The 13,003-nt window shown below is 40.1% G+C and overlaps 2 long non-coding RNA genes and 1 pseudogene across 3 annotated transcripts in view; all 3 read right to left on the bottom strand.

Annotated features, from left to right (window-relative positions):
• Nucleotides 1-13,003, bottom strand: part of LOC118151552 (uncharacterized) — a 171,457-nt gene that overhangs the window by 135,091 nt on the left and 23,363 nt on the right. The gene's annotated exons all lie outside the window — the stretch shown is intronic.
• Nucleotides 1-13,003, bottom strand: part of LOC144581610 (uncharacterized) — a 79,884-nt gene that overhangs the window by 43,781 nt on the left and 23,100 nt on the right. The gene's annotated exons all lie outside the window — the stretch shown is intronic.
• The window catches only part of LOC144581609 (keratin, type I cytoskeletal 18 pseudogene), a 31,811-nt pseudogene continuing 23,363 nt past the window's right edge, over nt 4,556-13,003 (bottom strand). The window contains exon 2 of the transcript XR_013532654.1: nt 4,556-12,589. The product of XR_013532654.1 is annotated as a keratin, type I cytoskeletal 18 pseudogene (transcript). The remainder of the gene's footprint in view (nt 12,590-13,003) is intronic.

The raw sequence follows: 13,003 nt of genomic DNA, 5'->3' as shown, positions 1-13,003 counted from the left end.
AACAGTCATTAGGGTGAATCGGCAACCAACAGAATGGGAAAAAATTTTCGCAGTCTACCCATCTGACAAAGGGCTGATATCCAGAATTTACAAAGAACTCAAACAGATTTACAAGAAAAAAACAAACAAGCCCATTCAAAAATGGGCAAAGGATATGAACAGACACTTTACAAAAGAAGATATACATGAGGCCAACAAACATATGAAAAAATGCTCATCATCACTGGTCATTAGAGAGATGCAAATCAAAACTACATTGAGATACCATCTCACACCAGTTAGAATGGTGATCATTAAAAAATTTAGAGATAGCAGATGCTGGAGAGGATGTGGAGAAATAGGAACAGTTTTACACTGCTGGTGGGAGTGTAAATTAGTTCAACCATTGTGGAAGACAGTGTGTCAATTCCTCAAGGACCTAGAAATAGAAATTCCATTTGACCCAGCAATCCCCTTACTGGGTATATATCCAAAGGATTATAAATCGTTCTATTGTAAGGACACATGCACATGAATGTTCTTGCAGCACTGTTTACAATAGCAAAGACCTGGAACCAACCCAAATGCCCATCAACGATAGACTGGACTAGGAAAATGTGGCACATATACACCATGGAATATTATGCAGCAATCAAAAATGATGAGTTTGTATCCTTTGTAGGGACATGGATGAACCTGGAGAACATCATTCTCAGCAAACTGACACAAGAACAGAAAATGAAATACCACATATTCTCACCCATAGGCGGGTGATGAACAATGAGAACCCATGGACACAGGGAAGGGAGCTCTACACACTGGGATCTATTGGGAGGAATAGGGGAGGGACAGCGGCGGGGGGAGCTGGGGAGGGATAGCCTGGGGAGAATGCCAAATATGGGTGAAGGGGAGGAAGGCAGCAAAACACACTGCCACATGTGTACCTACGCAACTATCTTGCGTGTTCTGCACATGTACCCTAAAACCTAAAATGCAATAAAAAAAAATAATAAATAAAAAATAAAAATAAATTAAAAATAAATAAAATGATCAATTAAAACTCAGAGTGGGACACCCAAAAAATGCAATAAATAAAAAATAGTTACAAACATAGTAGACATTAATTCATTTATATCAATAACTACTTTTTTTTTAAGATGGATTTTTGCTCTGTCACCCAGGCTGGAGTGCGGGGGCACCATCTCAGCTCACTGTAACCTTCACCTCCTGGGTTCAAGCAATTCTCCTGTCTCAGCCTCCAGAGTAGCTGGGATTATAGAAGCACACCACCATGCCAGAGATAGCCACTTTAAATGGTAACAATATAAATACACTGATTAAAAGACTACAATTGTCAAGGTAGATTTTTTAAAAAGACCTAACTAGATACGTCTCTATGAAACCCACTATAAATACAAAGACTCAAGAGAAAAGTAAAGGGATAGAGAAAGAATACCACACTAATACTAATCAAAGTAAGCCGAAGGAGTTGTATTAACTTCAGAGAAATGTGATTTCGAAAAATTTATCAAAGATAAAGGGGGTATTACATAATGAAAAAGGACTCAATTCTCCAAGAAGACATAGAAATCCTAAGCATGTTGGCACCTAACAATAATGTCAAAATACATGAAGCAAAAACTGATAGAGTAGCAAGGAGAAATGAAAAAAAAATCACCATTATAGTTGAAGACTTTAGTAAGATTCTGTAAGTAACTTATAGGTTAAGCTGGCATAAATTCAATAAAGTTATAGTTGGCCTGAAATGCACTATCAACTAACTGGATCTAATTGCTGTTTATAGAATACTCCACCCAACTACAGCAGAATACAGATTCTTCTCAAGCTCACATGAACATTAGCCAGGATAGGCCACATCATGAGCCACTGAATACACCTTAACATGTTAAAAGGATATAAATCATATGAAGCATATTCTCAGACAACAATGGAATTAAAGGAGAAATTAGCAACAGAATGACAGCTGGGAAATACTCAAATATTTGGAAAATTGAATAACATATTTCTAAATAACACATGACTTAAGAAATCTCAAGAGAAATTGAAAATATTGAACTGAATAAAAATAAAATACAATTTTTCAAACTTTGTGGGAGTTACAGCAATACCAAAAAAGAAATCTATAGCATTAAATGCAATTAAAAACAAAAAAATCTAAAATCAAAAACCTGTGTCTACCTTAAGAAACTAGAGAAAGAAGAACAATTAAAGTCTAAATGAAACAAAAGAAAATAAGTAATAAAAATTAGAACATAAGCCAAGGAAACTGAACATGAGAAAATAATAAGAGAAAATTGGTGAAACCAAAAGCTGGTTCTTTGAAAAGATTAATAAAGTTGACAAAACTATTGCCAGGCTAACAAAGAAAAACAGAGAGAAGGCAGAAATAGCCAACATAAGAATAAAATAAGAATCATCATTACTAACCCCATGAATATCAAAAGTGTAATACATGAATATTATAAACAACTCTATGCTCACAAATTTGATAACTTAGATGAAACTGACAAGTTCCTTGAAAGGTTCAAACTCTCAAAACTCACATAAGAAGAAATAGAGATTGCATATCTCTTATTCAAAATGCTTAATATGAGAACTGTTTCAGGTTTTGAATTTTTTTTTGGATTTTGGAATATTTGCACATACGTAAGGAGAAATCTTGGGGGTAATACCCAAGTCTAAACACAAAATTAATGGATGTTTTTTATACATATAGCCTGAAAGTAATTTTATACAATATCTTTAATAATTTTATTAATGAAACAAAGTTTCAACAGCATTTTTTACTTTATTTTTTTAATGGAATCTTGCTCTGTAGCCCAGGCTGGAGTGCAGTGGCACAATCTTGGCTTACTGCAACCCCTACCTCCTGGGTCCCGGTTCAAGCAATTCTCCTACCTCAGCCTCCCAAGTAGCTGGGACTACAGGCACAAGTCACCATGCCCAGCTAATTTTTGTATTTTTTAGTAGAGACAAGGTTTCACCATGTTGGCCAGTCTGGTCTTGAACTCCTGATCTCATGATCCACCTGCCTTGGTTTCCCAAAGTGTTGGGATTACAGATGTGAGCCACCGTGCCCAGTCACATTTTTAAAATTTTTTAAACTGCTTGTGGGTACAAAAGAAGTGTACATATTTGTAAGTTACATGATATATTTTGATACAGACAAGCAATGTATAATAATCACGTCAGGACAAATGGGGCACCCATCACTTCAAGCATTTATCTTTTCTTTGTGTTACAAACAATCCGATTACACTCTTTTAATTATTTTAATATGTACAATAAAGTATTGCTGACCATAGTCACTCTGTTGTGCTATCAAATACTTGATCTTATTTATTCTATCTTATTAAAATTTTGTACCAATTAATCATCTCCACTTCTCCCCCTACCCCACTACCCTTCTCAGCTTCTAGTTACCATCATTCTACTCTCTATCTCCATGAGTTCATTTGTTATAAATTTTAATTCCCACAAATTAGTGAGAACATGTGAAGTTTATCTTTCTGTGCCTGGCTTATTTCACTTAATATAATAACCTGCAGTTCCATTTATATTGTTGCAAATGACAGAATTTTATTGTTTTTATGGCTGAATAGTACTTCACTGTGTACTACCAAATTTTCTCTATCCATTCATCTGCTGATGAACACACTTACATTGCTTCCAAATTTTCACTATTGTGAATAGTGTTACAGCAAACTGGGAATGCAGATGTTTTTTCAATACACTAATTTCCTTTATTCTAGGTATATACCTAGCAGTGAGATTGCTGGATCATATGGTAATTCTATTTTTAGTTTTTTGAGGAACCTCCAAACTATTCCCCATAGTGATTGTACTCATTTATATTCCCGCCAACAGTGTATAAATGTTCCATTTTCTCCATATTCTTGCCAGCATTGGTTATTGTCTGTCTTTTGGATAAAAGTCATTTTAACTGGGGTAAGATGATATCTGATTTTAGTTTAAATTTGCATTTCTCTGATGTGTACTGCTGTTGAGCACCTCTTTATATGCCTGTTCCCATTTGTATGTCTTCTGAGAAATGTCTGTTCGGATCTTTTGCCTATTTTTAAATTGGATTATTAGGTTTTTTAGCTATAGAGTTGTTTGAGCTCCTTATATATTCTGGTTATTAATTCTTTGTCAGATGAAAAGTTTGCAAATATTTTCTCCCATTCTGTGGATTGTCTCATTTCATGAATGTTTTCTTTTAGTAGTTTCATAGTTTGAGGTCTCAGATTTAAGTCTTTAACCCATTTTAATTTGATTTTTCTATATAGCAAGAGATAGGGATCCAGTTTCATTCTTCTGTATAAGGCTATCCAGTTTCCGAGCATATCCAATTTTCCCAGCACCATTTAGGAAGGAGACTATCCTTTCCCCAATGTATGTTCATGGCACCTTGGTTGAAAAATGAGTTCACTGTAAATACACAGATTTAGTTCTGGGGTCTATATTCTGTTCCATTGGTCTATGTGTCTGTTTTTATACCAGTACCAGGCTCTTTTGGTTACTATAGCTCTGCAGTATAATTTGAAGTCAGGTAATGGGATTCCTCGAGTTTTGTTCTTTCTGCTTAGGACGTCTTGGGCTATTCTGGATCTTTTGTAGCTCCATATAAATTTCAGGGTTGTTTTTCTATTTCTGTGAAGGATGTTATTGGTATTTGGATAGGGATTGCATTTAATGTGTATATTGCTTTGGGCAGTATGGATGTCTTAGCAATATTGATTCTTACATTCATAAACATGGAATATCTTTTCATTTTCTTGTGTCCTCTATAATTTCTTACATCAGTGTTTTATAGTTTTCATTGTAGAGATTTCTTACTTCTTTGGTTAAGTTAATTCATGGGTATTTAATTTGTGGCGATTATAATGGGACTACTTTCTTGATTTTTTTTTTTACACTGTCCTCTGTTGGCATACAGACAGTGCTGATTTAGGTATATCAATTTTGTGTCCAGCAACTTTACTGAATCTGTTTATCAGTTTTGGTAGTTTCTTTCAGTGGTCTTTGATTTTTCCAAAGATCATATCATCTGCAAATAAGGATAATGTAACTTTTTCCTTTTCAATTTGGATGCCTTTTATTTCTTTCTCTTGTTTGATTGTGCTACCAAGAACTTGCTGTACTATGTTGAATAACCATGTTGAATAACCATGGTGAAGGTGAGCATCCTTTTCATGTTCCAGATCTTCCAGGAAAGGCTTTCAGCTTTTCTCCCCATTCAGTATGACACTAACTGTGGGCCTGTGACATACGGCTTTTATTGTGTTGAGCTATGTTTCTGCTACACCCAGCTTTTTATGGCTTCTTTTATGAAGTGATGTTAAATTTTATCAAATGTCTTCTCAGCATCAATTGAAATGATCTATGATTATTGTCCTTCATTCAGTTTACATGATGTATGACATTAATTTGCATATGTTGAACCATCCCCAAATCCCTCTTCCCTCCCCTTTTCACATGAAGAGTCTCTCCCCTGTGGCCACCACTGCCCCAGTTCCATGGTGAGTACCACCTGACTACTGCTGATGTTCGTTCAAGGCCCAAGGGCTTTTTGATCAGCTTGTGAAGAATGCTGCCCTGCCTGAGACTCTCCCTTCAGGGCAGTGGGTTCCCCTCTGGCTCAGGGCAGGTCCAGAAATGCTGTTCAAGAGCCAAAGCTTGGAATCAGGGACTTCAAGAGCCCACTTATTGCTCTACTCCACTGACTGAGCTGGTAGTTAAACTGCAAGACGAAGTTCCCATTAGTCTCCCTCTCATTTTCTCAAGCAGAAATCCCTTCCCATAGCCACCACAGCTGGGAAAGTTCTAGGTGACGTCTGAAGCACATCTCCGAATCTCACCAAAGGCTCACGGGGAGTACTGCCTGGGACCACTACTGATTATTCAGGACCCAAAAGCTCTTTAGTCAGCAGTGATGAAATCCTGACAGGATTGGGTCCTTTCCTTCAAAGCAGTGGGTTCCCTTCTGGCCCATGGTGTGTCTGTAAATGTCTATAAGCTAGGGCCTGGATTTGGGGTCTGATATGGTTAGGCTTTGTGTCCCCACCCAAATGTTATTTTGAATTGTAATCCCCACGTGTCAAGGAAGAGATCTGGTGGGAGGTGATTGGATCACAAGGGTGGTGTCCCCCATGCTGTTGTGATAGTGAGTTCTCACAAGATCTGATGGTTTTATAAGTGTCTGACTGTTCCTCCTTTATGCATTCACTCTCTTTCACCTGCCGCCACATAAGATGTGCTTCTTCCCTTTCTGCTATTACTATAAATATCCAGTGGCCTCCCCAGCCATGTGGAATTGTGGATCAATTAAACCTCTTTTCTTTATAAATTACCCAGTCTTGGGAAGCTCTTAATAGTGGTGTGAGAACAGACTAATACAGGGTCTCAGCTCTCTGCCTCATGCTCTGTCTTACTGTGGCTGAGTTGGTGTCCAAGTTGCAAGACACCATCCTCTTTACTCTTCCCTCTCCTCTCCTACAGCAAAGGAAGGAGTCTCCCCTGGAGCTTCAAGCTATATTGCCTGGGGTGGAGTGAGGAGTGACAAAATCACTCCCTTGGCCACTCCAACTGGTGTCTCACTGAGACATGTGCCCCCAAAGTCCACTGGCTCCAAGCCCAGCACAGCACCAGGACTTGCCCAGGAATTGCAGTACTCATGGCCTAGACTGCCTTTCAAGTTTATTTGGAACCCCAGAGCTCTTTAGCCCCCTTTAGTCAGAACTCAGTTTCCAACTGCTGGGATGAGCAAGTCTCTTCTAGTTAGGGTTGGTCTAAATGATCCGTTTGTGGGTGCTAGTGGAATTCTGCCTAATATTGCTTTTCAGTGTGACAAGGCAGCATGGAGTTCTAATGCAAAATCCCATAATCACTGTGCCTTCCTTCCCCAAGTACACAGATTCTCCACACCATGTGGCAACTGTTGAGGGAACGGGGAAGGGGTGGTGGCAGGAATTCAAGACTGTCTTTTCTACCGTTTTATGCCTTTTTCAGTGATATGAAGTTAAAACCAGGCACTGTTCCCTCTAGTCTTGAGTTTCTGAGATTCAATTTACTAATACTCTATTGAAGATTTTTGCATCTGTGTTCCCAAGAGGTATTAGTCTATATTTTTCTTGCAATGTCTTTATCTGGGTTTGGTATCAGGATAATACTGGCCTCACAGATGAGTCAGGAAGTTTTGCTCTCCTCAGATTTTCTGGAAGATATTGTAAAGCACTGGGCTTATCTCTTCCTTCATGTTTGGTAGAATTCATAAGTGAAAGCATCTGGGCCTGGTGCTTTCTATTTTGTACAGTATTGTTGATTCCATTTCTTTAATAATATAGACCTATGTGAATTAGTTATTTCTTATTGTGCAAGTTTTGTTAGATTGTGTATTTTATGTGATTATTTTTTAGATAGTGTATTTTAAGAAATTAGTCAATCCCATCTAAGTTAACAACTACATGGGTATAGAATCTCCAGACTTTTTTATTCCTTCCTTTACAGTCTGCCATGGCAGTTTTTGCTTCTCCAATTTAATGTGGGCCATGACTTTCCATAAAGGTCCAAGAGCAATCCAGCATTAGTATTATCTCCAAGGGCTCTTGCCTTATGCTACATTCTGTATCATGGGACAGTAACTTTATAGTAAAAAACATATAATCACTCCCCTATTAGTTTTCCCCAGGACATGCCTAACTGATTCAGGCTTCAATGTAATCCTAGTATTGGTCTAGTGGCCAGAAGGAGAATTGAGGGTAAATGCTAAGGAGAATCAACACTTTATTGCTAACTGCCTAATAGTTTTCAAGAAAGGGAGACTCTGTACTTTTGCAATAGAGAATTGGTGCCACTTCTGCAAACCTAGAGAGCACAAGAGGAATTTTTTTTTTTTTAGGAGGAGGAGTCTCACTCTGTCACCAGGCTGTGCAATGGCACAATCTCCACTCACTGCAACCTCTGTCTCCTGGGTTCAAGTGATTCTCCTGCCTCAGCCTCCTAAGTAGCTGGGACTACAGGCATGTGCCACCACCCCCAGCTAATTTTTGTATTTTTAGTATAGACAAGTTTCACCATGCTGGCAAGATGGTCTCAATCTCTTGATCTCATGATCCACCTGCCTCAGCCTCCAGAGTGCTTGGATTATAGGCGTGAGCCAATGTGCCAGGCCAGGAGAAATATTATTGCTCAAGTACATTTACCCAGATAACCTTCTATCAAATCTTGCAGTCTCACTCCTTCTCTATCAGGGAATTATCTTGAGCATAGAAAACTTGGCTAGGCTGAGAATTCACCTTTCTCTGAAGTTCTCCCACCCCTAAAAATTAGGTCCTGCGTCTGATCTTCAATTGTATCTCTCTTCCACTACCAAGAAATGAGGTCATTGTGAAGGCTACCTAAGCAGCCCGCTAGCTCTCACATTTTGTTTTGCATTGGTGGCAGATGGCCAGGCATGGTGTCTCATGCCAGTAATCCCAGCACTTTGGGAGGCTGAGGCAGGCGGATCACCTGAGGCCAGGAGTTTGAGACCAGCCTGACCAACATGGTGAAACCCTGTCTCTGCTAAAAATACAAAATTAGCTGAGCGTGATGATGCATGCCTATAATCCCAGCTACGTGAGAGGCTGAGGCAGGAGAATTGCTTGAACCCAGGAGGTGCAGGTTGTGGTGAGCCAAGATCACACCATTGTACTGCAGCCTGGGGAACAAGAGCGAAGCTCCCTCTCAAAAAGTAAAAATAAATTGGTGGTAGATTGTCCTGAACCTATAATTTTCTTTTCAAAATTCTACAATAACCGTCCAATTTTCCAGTTCTTGAAATCATTCTCATCTATGTTCCAAATGCCATACTTTACAAACCTACGCAACCTCTTTCATAATATCCAATCCCAGTCCACACAAGTGAATGACTCAGCAGTTGTCCTCTACTGCATACCGCCAAAGGCTATCAGAACTGGTGATGAGGTACACTGTCATACATCCAGAAAGTGATCCAAATTGGGAATCTCATTCGTAGAGTCTACTTCCTGGAAACATTTCTGGAAATGGCTGCATTAGGTTGAGTTCACTAGACACAGAGCCTGAGACAGGGTTTGTAATGCATGTGATTTGAGAGACTGCTTTTCAGGAAGATATTCCCAGAAGGAGAGAAGGAAGCATAACAAGAAAGGATAAAGTGTCAGGCAAGGATATGTTTTCTGGTAAAGGTTAGCTATGGCTTAATCCAGAGGGGGAGGCTCAGAAGCATAAACCACACCACAGTGTTGACCCTTCTTGAGGCAAAAGTCCAGTCTTTCATAGCCCCATATTAGTCATTCACTGTCTGAGGACCATTCTCAGAGGGGGTATAACTTCCCAGGGGTGACGGCTCTCATTAGAAGATGGCAATTCTCAGAAGCATTTGACATTGTTAGCAGTTGACACGCAGCATCTGGAGGTGTGGGTCCACTGGCTTGTTAAATGGGGATCTGAGTAAGACATCATTACATTACAAGTGATGAAAAGAGTTTTTATCTATACTTAATGCTGTGAAAACTGGATACCCAGTTGACTGAAAAAAATATTGAATTATCTTCATAACATATTAAAACTTCAATTCTAAGCAGATTGTAAATATACATATTAAAGGTGACACAATAAAATTCCCAGAAAAAAAAGTATGCTATCTTCATATTCTTTTTTTTTTTTGACCTCTGAACTTTTTATTGGCCTCCTGCTCCCCCAAGGATCCCCTGCTTCTGCTGGCCTAATGTCTCAGAACTTTGGTGTCGTTGGTCTCAGACACCACTTTGCCATCCACTATCCGGCGGGTGGTCGTCTTTTGGATGGTTTGCACGGAGTTGCTGCTGTTCAAGGCATCACCGAGACTGAAGTCCTCCCCATCTTCCAGCAGGCGACGGTAGGTGGCGATCTCAGCCTCCAGCTTGACCTTGATGTTCAACAGAGCCTCGTACTCCTGGGCCTGGCGCTGTCCTTCTGCCCGGGTCTGTGCCGGCTCTGACTCCAGGTGCAGCAGAATCCCGTTGAGCTGCTCCATCTGCAGGGCATAGCGGGCCTCCACCTCCCTCAGGCTGTTCTCCAAGCTGATCTTTGTATTTCTCATGGAGTCCAGGTCAATCTCCAAGGACTGGACTGTAGTCTTAGCTCTGTGAGTGTCATCCCAGCAGTTTCAACCTCAGTGGACTGTGTGGTGACTATTGTGGTACTCTCCTCAATCAGCTGAGTCCAGTACTTGTCCAGCTCCTCTCGGTTCTTCCGAGCCAGCTCGTCATACTGAGCCCGGATTTCTGCCATGATCTTAGCAAGGTCCTGAGATTTGGGGGTATCTACCACCACGGTCAATCCAGAGCTGGCAATCTGGGCTTGTAGGCCATTTACTTCCTCTTCATGGTTCTTCTTCATGAAGAGCAGCTCCTCCTTGAGAGCCTTGATCTCTGTCTCCAGCTGCAGCCAAGTGACATTGGTGTCATCGATGACCTTGTGGAGACCATGGATGTCGCTCTCCACAGACTGGCGCATGGCCAGCTCTGTCTCATACTTGACTCTAAAGTCATCAGCAGCAAGACGAGCATTGTCAATCTGCAGAACGATGCGGGCATTGTCCACAGTATTTGAGAAGATCTGAGCCCTCAGGTCCTCGATGGTCTTGAAGTAATGGCCCCAGTCTCTGACCTGGGGTCCCTTCTTCTCCAGGTGCTCCCGGATTTTGATCTCCAGCTTCCGGTTCTCGGTCTCCAGGCTCCTGACTCTGTCCAGGTAGGAGGCCAGGCGGTCGTTCAGGATTTGCATGGTCTCCTTCTCGTTCTGGATGCCTCCCATTCCTGCCAGACCCCTGGCCATCCCCGCGGTCAGGCCCCCCGACCCCCATGCCGCTCCGGACGCTGGTGGAGCGCGTCACGGAGACGCGGGAACCAGAGCCCCCGGCGCCTGCATAGACGCTGGCCGCGCTGCTGACCGGCCGGGTGCCATAGCTGGGCACCGGGACGGAGCCCACGGACCGGTAGTTGGTGGAAAAGGAGGAGCGAGTGGTGAAGCTCATGCTGCCCGGGGAGGAGAGCAGAGGACAGGACTCAGGCTTCGCAGACCGCTATCTTCATATTCTTAGAATAGTGTAAAATTTCTTGACCATCACACAAATAAAGCATTATCCTTAAAGAACATGATTGGTAAAATTATTACTTTTGCACATTTAAAGACATCATTAAGAGAATGAAAAGGCAAATCACAGAATGGGAGAAGATACAGGCACTACAGATGTTTGACAAAAGATTTATCAGAATATATGACATTCTTACAAAGTAATGAGAGAAAGACTAACAATTTTATTTTTAAAACTTGTTTTTACAAAAGATATGAACATGCTCTTCATAAGAGAATATTACTATCAAACATATGAAAGGGCTCTTAGGCTCATTAATCAAGAAAATTTGAAACCACTATGTATCCATCTGGGTGACTAAAATTAAAAAAGACTAACAATAATAAGTGCTGACTAGGTTGTGGAGAAACTGGAACTCTCCTACATTGCTTCTGAGGATAAATTATCATGACCATTTGAAAAACCATTTAGCTATATGTACAACAAGAGAATACACACGCTAGATGATACAGAAATTTCATTCATAGGTAAAATACTCAACAGAAATGTGTATATATGCAGACAAAAGAGCATGTGCAAGAATGTTCATAGCAATGTTATTCATAATAACTGAAAACTGGAAATGAAAATGCCCCTGAGGAGTAAAATAGGTAACCATATCTATATCATGGAATTCTATACAGTAATAAAAATATAAACAAATCACTCTCACATACAACAATTAAATTAATCTCACAGAAAAAAAATTATAGCATACAATTCCATTTAAATGAAGTGTAAGTTTTTACCTCTGGGGAGCAAGAGACGATCATTATTAGGAACAAGAAAGAGAGGATTGTCTGGATGTTGGTAATGTTATGTTTCTTCACAATCATTTTGTAAAAATTCATCAAGCAGCACAATGGGGATTTATGCCTTTATCTGTATGCATTTTATGTTTTAGCATAAAATGTTATTTTAAAATAAAATATAAAGGGCTTGCAATCAGTACACGGTGATTTTCTGAATCAGCCCAGCACAACCTTTAAAAAATATGTATCAGGTCTCATGCTAAAATCCATATTAATAACAGCCGGATAGTTCTTTGTATTTTACAAAGCCTTTTCATGTTATCTTTGTATTAATGTAATGCAATGGTAAACCAGGATTAGAACATTTCTGAAGTGAAGGGGAACCAGAGCCCAGCTATGCCCACACAAAATCTGTATAAAGTTATCTCACGATTTGAGAGGGAAAACTGCAAGAGAATTAAAATGCTAACTTTTTTTAATCTCCCAAGTGTCTCCAGGGAAGTCCAATTTTATTTTTCTCATCCCTTCATCATATGTTTTCCACGGTCTTTTCCCCTTTTTCTTCTTTTCTCTCTCTTCCTTTTCTTCTCCTCTGAGTTTCCTTCCTTCTTTTCTTCCATTTTCTTCCTTCTTAGGTCTCCTCTACGGTAGTTCCATGGAGATAGTAGAGACTGTGGTGAATGTATCACCATTAAGGCTATTGATGGGGACAATGGTTTATTTTTTTGTTGTTTTCCATTTCAAACACTAGTGCTAATTCTTTATCAGTCTAAATGTTCTCATAAGAAATATGGTAGAGCACATGATATAGGTAGTTCACAGTCGACCAAAAATTCATGGTCTCCTATCCATAGTGTAGAGATTCTTTGAAAAGTGACTGCCCAGCTAGAACTATGTTTCCCAGTCTTCTTTGCAACTAGGTGAGACCATATAAATTGAGTTCTAGCCTATGAACTCAATATTTCCACTCATGCGTTACGTGCCATGTCCAGTTCTGGTCCATAAAATTCTTTTCTCTGGCTTACTTTCCCTAGTAGGGGGAAATCCCTGGTGGGCAAACCTTGGTGCATCCATATACTGATGATGGCTAGGCCTCTGTCGACCTAGATTT

This window comes from Callithrix jacchus, chromosome 2 (genome assembly GCF_049354715.1).
Source record: "Callithrix jacchus isolate 240 chromosome 2, calJac240_pri, whole genome shotgun sequence".
NCBI lineage: Eukaryota > Metazoa > Chordata > Mammalia > Primates > Cebidae > Callithrix > Callithrix jacchus.
The sequence above is the reverse complement of the archived record's forward strand: the minus strand, read 5'-3'. Positions and strand labels throughout refer to the sequence as shown.